The 12,561-nt window shown below is 40.1% G+C and overlaps 1 protein-coding gene across 1 annotated transcript in view; it reads right to left on the reverse strand.

The window, feature by feature from the left end:
* ARHGAP32 (Rho GTPase activating protein 32) overlaps positions 1 to 12,561 on the reverse strand; it is a 184,314-nt gene that overhangs the window by 60,923 nt on the left and 110,830 nt on the right.

Raw genomic sequence — 12,561 nt, forward strand, 5'->3', positions numbered from 1 at the left:
TGATGTGATTTCATAATAGGAAAGATGAAAGAGATTTCCAGTACGTGGCAGGAACAAAATATGTTAATTTTTACCAGTAGAACGACTGTGGATGCATGGACTTTGTGGCATAGGAAATGAGGCTCTTAAGGGTTATGCACGGTGGAGCAGGCAAAGCCACCCCCTTCTCCTGGATTTCCTTAGTACTGAAGACAGCAAGGGAGGGCAAGAGCAAGAGGAAGGAGGGGGAATAGACGGGAAGCAGAAGGGGAGCCATGCCGAAGAAACACCATGGAGGGAATCCTCAGTACAACGCATAAGCCTCTTGTGTTACCTAACATACGAGCACGGAGAGGCATGAAAACTTCCGAGGACCGCTTGCCTGAGCACTGGAGAATGTCAGAGTAACTCTCACCTGAAACCCAAAGACTGCAGTCTATGCCATCTACCCCCCTACCCCCCTGGTAAGAACAGGAGTGTGTACACACACTGGTGAGGACCGCAATCTCATTCATTGCATTGCGACGTCGATCTCCTGCTTTTGATAACATACAGTTATGCAAGATGTTACAACTGCGAGAGGTGGGCTTTTGCGTAGATGGGACCTCTCTGTACTACTTTCGGAGATTCTTCTGAGACCAGAATTTATTTCAAGATACAAATTTTAAAAATACAGCTGATGGAAAAGCATTATGCTCTGCCTTCTAATGACTGCTTGGGGCACAGGAGAGGCCACCTGTTACTGTTCTCTTATATTTAACAAAACAGAGGCTATCGCACGATGAACTCCGTTGCAGGTGTGTGGTGGGTAATGGGGGAAACAACAGAAGTCACTGGAAAGCCAATGGCTACCTTCCAATTGCTCTACCGCAGAAAGTACCTGAATTCTGCAAACCCTTGACAGTATGTCTGTAAATTCTACCAGCTTCATGGCCAAAAACATCTCCAGAATGAGATCACATCTCCCTCCATTTACAGCTTCCATCCTGGTCGAGGGCACCCATCAACTCTTCGTGGACTCTACCCATTCCTCGCCTATCCTAAACACAGCAACCAAGGTGATCCTTTAAATAGGCTAAGTCAGGGGAGTTCCCATTGTGGCTCAGTGGTTAATGAATCCGACTAGGAACCATAAGGTTGCGGGTTCGATCCCTGGCCTCGATCAGTGGGTTAAGGATCCGGCGTTGCCATGAGCTGTGGTGTAGGTTGCAGATGTGGCTCGGATCCTGCATTGTTGCGGCTCTGGCGTAGGCCGGTACCTATAGCTCCAATTAGACCCCTAGCCTGGGAACTTCCATATGCCGTGGGAGCGGCCCTAGAAAAAGGCAAAAAGACAATTAAATAAATAAATAAATAGGCTAAGTCAGATCAAACAACAGCTCTGCTCAAACCCTTCTAACATCTTCCTACCCAAGTTTAAATGAAAGACAAAATCAACGCAGTGGCACCTGAGCCCCAAGGAGAACCTCTCACCTCCAGACCTCCCCTCATGTCTTCTGTCATTGCTCCAGTCTAACTGGGCTTCCTCCAAACCCTTTAGCAAGCCCGGGAACCCGTCCAGCTCAATGTCCTCACACCCGCCTCCCAGAGAGGTGGGTACGTGCTTATCTCTACTCCTCATCTCCAGTTCTTTGCTCAAAAGTAACCTTCTAACGAGCCCTTCCCTGACCACTCTACCTCCTTCGAAATTACAGCCCGTATGAACCATGTGCCAGTACTTCCTACCCTCTGGGCTCACCCTTGTTTAGGCTTCATCTTCCTCCATAGCACCTACTTACCCATAGTAGGTCTTTACTTGTTTGCCTTTTCCTCTCCCTCTCATCACACTTGAATACAAACAGCAAAATAACAGTATGTTCGTTTGTTGTGTTCACTATTTTAGCCCAAGGACTCAGTATATACTCAATAACTGTCCGATGAGTGAATGAATGAATACTGGAAATGACCGTAAATGGAAAAATTGCTTTATTTAGGGCAAGGATTAGACCAATTAAGGGGCTACCCCGAGCACTGACTAAGGGTAAGTGGCAGTTTAGGAAACATTTTTTTTTGTCTTTTTGTCTTTTTCAGGGCCGCACCTGTGGCATATGGAGGTTCCCAGGCTAGGGGTCGAATTGGAGCTGCAGCTGCCAGCCACAGCCACAGCAATGCCAGATCTGAGCCGCGTCTGCGACCTACACCACAGCTCATGGCAATGCCGGATCCTTAACCCACTGAGCAAGGGCAGGGATCGAGCCCGCAACCTTATGGTTCCTAGTCGGATTCATTTCCGCTGTGCCATAACAGGAATTCCCAGGAAACATTTTTGATAGCTATAGTTTAGGAAATATTTTAGATAACAATAGTGGAAATTATTCATGTTTCTAATGATTAAATCAACTATTTTGAAACAAACAGTATGTATATGTATAAAGGATGCAAATTAATATAAAACAGAGTATGTATCCATAAGCAAAACAATCTAGGTGAGGAAAAAAGACAGAGAAAAAATGGTGTAGCAAATTCAGAATAAAATAACTCATTGCTGTACACTATTTCCAAAGGAGTGTCATTTGGAAATAGCTACTGGAGGCTGAAACGTAGTCCTTTGTTTTTCAAAACACAGTCTTAGGACCAGCATTATGGAATTACCTGGGAGCTCATTAGAAACACAACACCTCAGGCCCCACCCCTAATGAATCATGATCTATGGTTTTCAACTCTCTCTCTCTCTCAGGCAGAATGAATGCATGTTCAAGTTTGTGAAACAGTGGCCTAAGGTGCCTTTGTGAAGGACAGAGGAAGTCATCTCAGGCAGAAGAAAGGGGGAACAGGCAACAGAAGGGGGAAAACTCAAAGTATACTAAGAGACAGAAAGGAAACATTACTGATGCTGAGTAGAGATGAGAAAAAGGAAAAACAGGTTACAAAAATAAGTTAATTCAAGGAGTTCCCATCGTGGCACAGCAGAAACGAATCTGCCTAGGAACCATGAGGTTTCGGGTTCGATTCCTGGCCTCACGTAGTGGGTTAAGGATCCAGCGTTGCCGTGAGCCGTGGTGTAGGTTTCAGATGTGGCTCATGATCTGATGTTGCTGTGGCTGTGGCGCAGGCCAGCAGCTGTAGCTCCGATTGGACCCCTAGCCTGGGAACCTCCATATGCTGTGCATGTGGCCCTAGAAAGAAAAAAAAAAAAAAAGTTAATACTAGTATTTATGGAGCACCTTAAATTCTAGGCTAAAGATTTTCTATATAATTCTGGCACTGAGGGAAACCAATGAGATCTTCCTAAGTCAGGGATTGTAAGTTGAAAGTTGTATTCTAAAATTTTACGTTAGTAGTAAATATTAAGATAGAGTAATTTGATAGTCATTGACCGTGCATTCGTTGTGCACATATCCTGTGAGGGAGACAAGGATGAATGAGACACACTTGTCATTTGTGAGGAGTCTGCAGCTTTGTGAGCAAGTGAAACAGCTGCTATTAGATCTGAACTGCGGCAAACAGGACAAAGGCCTGGGGAGAGACAGGTCAGGAAAGGGTTCATGGACAAGAAGATTATGGCCTGAGTCTCAGAACACAAGGAAGATTTCAAATGGGCAAAACAGGGAGGAGAGCATTTTAGACTGTAAGAATGGCAGGAGCAGAGGGAAAGCTATGAAGCCACATGAGATGTTCTGTGGACACAGAAGTAGAGCCCAGGGAGCACCCAGGGAGAAAGAGCAGAGGAGAATGGAAGAGGCAGATGGCTAAAGATGACACAATAGAGTCAGAGGTGGAAAGATTGAAAGATTTTTTTTTTTTTTAAATGAAAGAGGCTTTAAAAAGACTGATGGCTAGGAGTTCCTGTCGTGGCTCAGTGGTTAACAAATCTGACAAGGAACCACGAGGTTGTGGGTTCGACCCCTGGCCTTGCTCAGTGGGTTAAGGATCCAGCGTTGCCGTGAGCTATGGTGTAGGTTGCAGATGAGGCTGGGATCTGACATCGCTGTGGCTGTGGTGTAGGCTGGTGGCTACAGCTCCGATTCGACCCCTAGCCTGGGAACCTCCATACGCCGTGGGCACAGCCCTAGAAAAGACAAAGAGACAAAAAAAATTTAAAAATAAAAAGAATGATGGCTAAAACAAAATGAGCAAATGAAGTAGGTTCCTATAAGAACTTCTATTCATCCTCCATTTAACACATCTTTTGCCCTAATTTAAGTTCTGTTCATATACAGAAATACATTTTTATTCACTCCTGTTGTAATAAAACCAGAAGATACTACATAAATATTTGTTTTGAGAGAGAGAGAGAACAATAAACTTTATTATAGAAATCCAAGGTTCCAGAGTGGGTAGAATTCTGGGGTTTGAGTCAAATAATTGCAAATGAGTTAATCCACCTCAGGCACTTGATCCAGTCCTGGCACACAGCCAGGGCTACCTGTGTTGGCTGTGATTACTGTGAGAGGTCAGAAGACTTCTGCAAGCCCAGTTACGAGTCTCAGGTGGAGCCTTTCTGAGTCTCAGCTGCTCCACTGGTTAAAAAGGGTGTGTGGAAGACAGAAGTACATTCCCCATCCCTAGTCCCTTGCAGGGCTGTATCAAGATTCAAATTCGACTTAAATAATGGAAATACAGTCATTCACAAACTCTACCCAACTACAAATATGTGGTGTTACAATTTTCTGTTTTTGCCTGATACAGAGGGAGAAAGTCTTATCTTGATGAAACCTTTACAGTGTATTGGGACAGAAAACCTCCCAGGGCATTCCAGCATCTTGGAATTCCTTTAAATCTTACACCAACATTTTCTAGGGTACAGATTTTAATATCTTTCTATTAAGGTATCTGCCTCCAGAATACAAGTAGGCATGTGTTCAATGGGAAGACTATTTGATACAAACTTTCACATGTGATAAGTAAAAACCTGAACCTACATTATTGGGTGGGTCACCTCATGTAAAGATACGTGGTTACAGAAGAGCAAAGTCCTGGAAGCTCAAAGAAAGAAAACAGAAACAACGCAGAAGCAAACAAATGAATATAAAGGTAAAAAAACTATAATCAGGTAAAACTGTAAGTAAGACAACAAAGTAAGATACTAGAGGACCAATTTCCTAAAAGAACAATACAAAGACTTTTTTATTTCAAAATTACGCTACAATTTCAGGCTCATTTGTTACCTTATAAACTTCTTAAATTAGTACAAGGATTTCAACAGCATTATATCTAATTACTGTCATCCCCACCAAATGAAAGCCTCAGCTACTTCTATGTCGGCTAACAAAAGAATTTCAGACAAAATTTATGATGCAAACTCTATTCAAGTGACCATCCAAGGAAGTGATCTTCCAGACTTCCCGTGTGGCTCAAAGAAGCACCCTTTCTCACCATGGTCCCATGAAAACTACTGCAATTCCCTTTTTTTCAGTGGTAAAACTTGAAATAGTGGCATACAGATTTATACCAACAAATAATATATTAAATATCTACATAAACGAAATAGATCTAGTTTTAGAAACTCCTGAATTTAGGTGATATAACATAGTAGATACATATAAATCAATAAATAACAGCTGATATTTATTAGGTATCCAAGGGCTTTATTTTTTATTTATTTATTTTTTGGTTTCTTTAGGGCCGCACCCATGGCATGCAGAAAAGTTCCCAGGCTAGGGGTCAAATCGGAGCTGCAGCTGCTGCCCTACGCCACAGTCAGAGCAACACCAGATCTGACCCGTGTTTGTGACATACATCACGGCTCTACAGGAACCCTGGATCCTTAACCCACTGAGCGAGGCCAGGGAGGGCACTTGTGTCCTCATGGATCCCAGCTGGGTTTGCTACCGCTGAGTCACAATGGCAACTCCCCCAGGGCTTTACATGACTTATCTTTAATCTTCAAAACCATCTTGCCTCACTTTTTAGATGAAGAAACTAAAAATGAGAGAAGCCAAATGACATGCACATGGACAGTAAAATGTGGCACAGGGATTAAAACTCAAGGCTGGGGCCTGTGCTCCCACCTCTCCGTGCTGCTTTTCATAGGTACATAAATGAAATAAAATATCTACATCAAATCTACTGTCACAAAACAACTATTTTATGGGGAGTTTGCATGAAGAAAGACTCGAAGAAATTACCTATTTGGACAGGATGGAGTTAAGGGGAAGTAATACATGGCCATTGCAAAGGAGTTGAACAATATACAAGCAAACAGAAAAAAATGAAATGTCTCTTGCTAGACCCACAATCCTAGTCCCCTTTCCAGTTAGTATGTATCCTCCTTGATCCTCTTCTATGAGTTTACAATGCGATTACACTGCTCTGTAATTTGCTTTTTCATTAAACAACACATCACAGAAACACTCCCCGGGTTAGCACACATACCTCCACATCATGTCTTTTGAGGGCTGCAGAGTATTTTGCAACATACAAATATAAAAATCTACTTTGAAAGTATAATCTCCAACATTTGTATATTAAAGCAATACTGAAAAGAATATTCCCCTGGGGTGGAAGTACATTTTAAAAACGCACAGTGATTAATTCAAAAATGACAAAGGACTTGAATAGATACTCCTCCAAAGAAGATGTACACATGGTCAATAAGCACATGAAAAGATGCTCAACATCATGACATTTCTGTGTAATCACCACCTAGATCAACAGAATATTACCGGAATTTCAGAATCCTCTCTCCCACCCGTCCTAATCATCTGTCTGCTCTTTCCTCTCCAAAGGTGACCACTGTCCAAACTCGAACACCACAGAACATTCTTGAACTCTTCAATTTTGAATTGTCTCTTTGCGGGGGCGGGGGGGGGGGAGCTGCACCCATGGCATGCGGAAGTTCCTGGGTTAGGGATCAAACTCACGTCACAGCAGTAACCAGAGCCACAGCAGTGACGACGCTGGATCCTTAACCCACTGAGCCACCAGGGAACTCTTGAACTCTCTTTTTATGTATGTATATATGAAATGATACAGTATAACCATATATATATCAGGCTTCTCTCATTCAATATTTTTGTGAGGTTCTTCCATGTTGCTGCACATATAGCCATGACTCATTTCATTTTCACGGGTGTAGAGGAATCCACTGAAGGAATGTGCCTTCATTTATCCCATTATGGACATACCTTTGAGTTTTTCTAGTTTTTTGACAATTAGGAATAAGGCTGCTATGAACATTCTCTATGTACACCTGAGCAGAACTGCTGCATCGCAAGGAACACATATGTCATACTTGGTAAGTAATGCCAAACAATGTTTGTCCCACATTACCCTCCCCTGGCAGTGTATGAAAATTCCCACTGATTTACATCCTTGCCAATTTTTGGTATTATTACTCTTAAATTTTCATCATTCTGGGGTCTGTTTTGGAAAGTTAAAAAGGTTTTATTTATTTTACTTTATTTTGTCTTTTTAGGGCCACAAGTGAGGCATATTGGTAGTTTCCAGGCTAGGGGTCAAACTGGAGCTGCAGCTGCTGGCCTACGCCACAGCCACAGCAATGCTAGATCAGAGCCACATCTGCGACCTACACTAGAGCTCACGGCAATGCCAGTTCCTTAACCCACTGAGCGAGGCCAGGGACCGAACCCACGTCCTTCTGGATATTTGTCGGGTTTGTTACCACTGAGCCACGATGGGAACTCCTAAAAAAGGTTTTAATTTGCATTTCCCTAACGACAAATGATGTGGAACATCTTGTCATCTGCTTACTCAGCATTTTGATATTTGTTATATCACTCAATTAAAAAAATCAGTTCATCTGTCCTTTTCTTACTGATTCTTCACATAATTTGGCTACATGACCTTTGTTAGATATGTGTACTGCAAACATCTCACTTTGCAATTTGCCCTTTTTTACGATCTTAATAGCACATTATGATGACATTCTGAACTCAAGTTTAATGATTAAGTTTTTCAGTTATGATTACTGCTTTATGTCTAACCGCAGACCATGAAAATAGGTCGCGAAGATATTCTATAGCATTCTCTTCGGTAAGTTTTGTTTTACCTTTCATACACAGATAATTCTCCTGGGAAGGATTTTATGTATGAAGCTAAATAAGGACTATATATATATATATATATATCACCTATCCAGGTGACCCAGTGTACCTAGACCTTATTGAGATGACTGTTTTTTTCACAATGCTCTGCAGGGCATCAATCAAGCATCTATGTGTACGCAGGTTTGTTTCTGGACTCTATTCTTTTCTACTGTTCTATTTGTCTATCCTTGCATCAGTATCAATGTCCTAATTAGTGAAGCTGTAACAATAAGTTTTGATATCTATCTATTACAGCACATTTCCCACTTTTTTGTTCTTCAAAATCCTCTTGGGTATTTTGGGTCCTGCATTTCCATGCAAATTTCAAAATCAATTCAGAATCAGTTGTCAATTTTGACAAAAATCCTAACTCAAAACTTGGGGCATTATTAGCAACTCTGTCCACTGGGCTTTGACCTCCATTTTTCGCCGTGATTTTTCTCTATTCCATCAACTGGGATAAGATCTCCATGTACTGGGGTCACTTCTCTGGATTTCCTTCTTCTGCTTCATCTTAGCTCAGTAATTGTTTACTACTTGTTAACCCTCCAGTGCTTCAGAGAGACATTATATTTTTATATGTGATCCCAATTTTCTAACTGTTCTCAGAGGGAAGGTTTGCCTAAATTCCCTGGTCCTTCATTTTTAGAAGCTCATGTCTCAAAAGTAAGCTTTGCTTTTCTTCTCTCCTCACCCACTCTCCACCTTCCTCCCTCCCCTAACGCCTCTCTTTCTTTTTTTCTGGGAAGGAGAGGTGGATTACGTGGGAAGATGAGAGATTCCACCATGGGAATTATAAAAAAGACCAAATGCTGATCCTAGAAACAAAGTACCTGCTATGAGAATGGAAGAATTCATTAGATGGGTTGAAGAGAAACTGGTACAGAGGGAAGACTCAGTGAGCTTTGAGAGGTCAGCAGAAAGTACCAAGTTGGAGAAAGAACACGTGAGACATCATCAGAGACATCACTGCTGTGTAAAGGAGGAGGAAGAGAGAAGGACGCAAAGGAAATATTTGAGGAGATAACAGCTGAGAACACTGAAAACTTGAAGATAGATACCAATAAACAGATCCAACTGCTCAGTAAACTCCAAGCAGGATAAACAAAGAAATCAGCGTGTGCTTCCTTCCTCTTCCTCCCACCTCAGCCTCATCTTCCATCAAACCAGAACCTGTGGGGATTGAACTAAATGCCAGTTTCTTGGAGACAAGCTTCTGTCTTTCATGCTCTTTTCTTTCCTTTTCTTCTCTCTCACACACGCACACATTCTTTTCCTTAAGGCGCCATGAATACATGCTAGCCTGGTAGGACATGGTGACTCATTAATTTTATTTTTACATACACAAATAATTGAACATATTGAGAATACGAAGAAGAGTTCCAAGGGGAAGATTTCCCCTATTGCCCCCTTGTTGTGTAATAATATATGGAGTTTTAAATTACACTCTCAAGCTATAGCTGTATCTTTCAGATTTGGCATCTAACGGTGACAGATGGCAATGTTAAAAATAAATAGAACATTCAAGTTATTTGTACTGCAGGCAAAGACAGTTTTAAAGTGTGAAACAAGCCTTAGGCAGATAGAATTTATATCATCCTTTTCAAAATGTATTCAGAATGCACATTTCCCAATGTCAACCCTGTAACGCTGCTCACAAAGATAAAATATTAGCTTTCGAAGGTATGCTATCATTATATGTCATTACTAATTTAGAGTTAATTCCATACAAGTCTCTTAATAAATAGAACTACTGATAACATTAACTTTCTTGAGTTCTAAAAGTTCTAGAGGTTATCACTATTAGAAATTCACTTTCACATTCAGTACATGAGGAAGCATTTAACTGATACAATTTTTTTTTTTTTGCTATTTCTTGGGCCGCTCCCGCGGCATATGGAGGTTCCCAGGCTAGGGGTCGAATCTGAGCTGTAGCCCCCGGCCTACGCCAGAGCCACAGCAACGCAGGATCCGAGCCGCGTCTGCAACCTACACCACAGCTCACGGCAACGCCGGATCCTTAACCCACTGAGCAAGGGCAGGGATCGAACCCTCAACCTCATGGTTCCTAGTCGGATTCGCTAACCACTGCGCCACGATAGGAACTCCCTAACTGATACAATTTAATGCCAATATTAAGCTAACTCTTAAGAACAGTGTACAGTGTAACTCTGAGGCAAAATGATCAAAGATGAGACTTCCTAATCAACACAAGTTAAGCTTATACAGCAGAAATAAAAATGATGTGCAAGAAATAACAATAAATTTTGGATGTTACATTTTAATAACTTTAAAAGAGTGACCACAAAAATTCATGATCATCTCAACGGATGGATAAAAAGTATCTGACAAAATCCAACACCCTTTTACAATAAAATCATTCAACAAACTAAGGATTGAAGGGTACTTTGTCAACCTGATAAAAGGCATCTGTGAAAACCCCACAGTTAACATCTTACTTAATGGTGAACAACTACATGCTTTCTTCTAAGATCAGGAATAAGACAAGGATGACTGTTCTCAAAACTTCTATTCAACACTGTAATGTCTCCAGGGAAATGGGCAAGGAAAAGAAATATAAAACATCCAGATTAGCAAGAACTAAACATATCTCTATTCATAGATGACATGATCTTATATTTACAGAATGTCCCAAAGAATCTATTAAAGAAAACTACTAGAACTATTAAACATTTCAACAAGGTTTCAGGATATGCGGTTAATATACAAAACTTAATTGTATTTCTATGCATTTGGAATGAACCATAAGAAAACAAAATGAAGAAAACAATTCCCACTTATAAAAGCATCGAAAAGAATAAAAATAAATTTAACAATAGTTATGCAAAACTTATATTCTAAAAAAACACTACAAAATGTTGAATGAAATTAAAAGTCTAAACAAAATGGAAAAACATCCCATAATTAAAGACTGGAAGACTTAATAAATACTGACAAGAAGGTAACACTTCCAAAATTGATATATAGACTCAATAAATCCCTATCAGAATCTCAGCTAACTTCTCTGTAGAAACTGACAAGTTGATTCTAAAATTCATATAGGATTGCAAGGGATCCAGAAAAGCCAAATTAATCCTGAAAAAGAATAAGGTAGGAGAACTTCCAAATGCAAAATTTAACTAAGCAAAGGTAATCAATACAGGATAGTACTGGCATAAGAATAGGCATAGTGATCGATGGAATAGAACTGAAAATCCAGAAATAAGCTCATGTGTCTAAGGTCAACAGATTTTCTACAAGGGACTCAAGTCAATTCAATGGGGAAGGAATAATCTTTTCAACAAATAGTTCTCAGACAACTGGATAGCCAATGGAGTTGGATCTCACGTCATACACAAAAACTAACATAAAATGGATCATAGGCTGAAATCTAAGAACAAAAACTATCAATTTCTTAGAAGGAAATATAGAGTGACCTTGAATTAATAAGCAATGTCTTCTTATTTAAGACATCAAAAGTATAAGGGACAAAAGAAAAAACAAATGGAACTTCATCAAAATTAAAAAAAATTATGTTTCAGTAGACATCATCAAGAAAAAGACAAACCACAGAATGTGAGAAAATATTTGCAAATCATATTATTTGATAAAGGACTTTTACCTGGAATAAATAAAGAACACTTGTAACTCAATAATAAAAAGACAAGCCATTTTTTTTAAAAAAGGACAAAGGATCTGAACAGACATTTCTCCAAAGATATACAATTAGATAATAATACATAAAAATGACCAGCTATGGGGAAATGCAAATCGAAACCACCAAGATGTATCATTCCATACCAAGACAGCAATAACCATACGAACAGTATTCAAGAGGACTGAGCAACTGGAATTCTCATATACATTGCTGGTTGGATTGCAAAACAGTACAGCTACTTTGTAAAACAGTTTGGGAGCTCCTCAAAAGGTTGAATATAGTTACCTTTATGACCCAGCAATTCAACTCTTAGATATATACCAAGAGATGAAAACATACATCCATACAAAGACTTGTACACCAATTATTACACTAAACATAATGGCCCCAAAGGGCAACCCAAAGTGAATGGATAGAATAAACATTGTTATATCCACACAATGGAATATTATTTAGCCACAAGAAAGAATGGAAGCACTGATACATGGATGAACCTTGAAAACATTATACTAAGTGAAAGAAGACGGTCACGAAAGACTATATATTGCATGATTCCATTTGTGTGAAATGTCTAGAAGAGAGAAATCTACAAAGACAGAAAGTAGATTAGTAGTTGCTCAGGACTGGGGGGAAGGGAGAGGATAGGGTTGCTAATTGGTACAGAATTTTCTTAAGTTATTACATCATATTTTCAAAAGGAAAGAAACTTATAGTCACCACAACCACTAAAGAATGAGTAAGTACTTACTCAGAAAGGTTTTTTTTTTTATGTTTAATAAATTTTCCCCTCAAAAGATGACTTAACAGAGGATAAAAATGCCTTGAAAGGAGACTGAGAATCCTGGGGTGAGGGTGGAGAGGGGAGAGGGTAGGTAATACAACTAGAAGAAATAAATT

The sequence above is a fragment of the Phacochoerus africanus genome, chromosome 11 (genome assembly GCF_016906955.1).
Source record: "Phacochoerus africanus isolate WHEZ1 chromosome 11, ROS_Pafr_v1, whole genome shotgun sequence".
Lineage (NCBI taxonomy): Eukaryota > Metazoa > Chordata > Mammalia > Artiodactyla > Suidae > Phacochoerus > Phacochoerus africanus.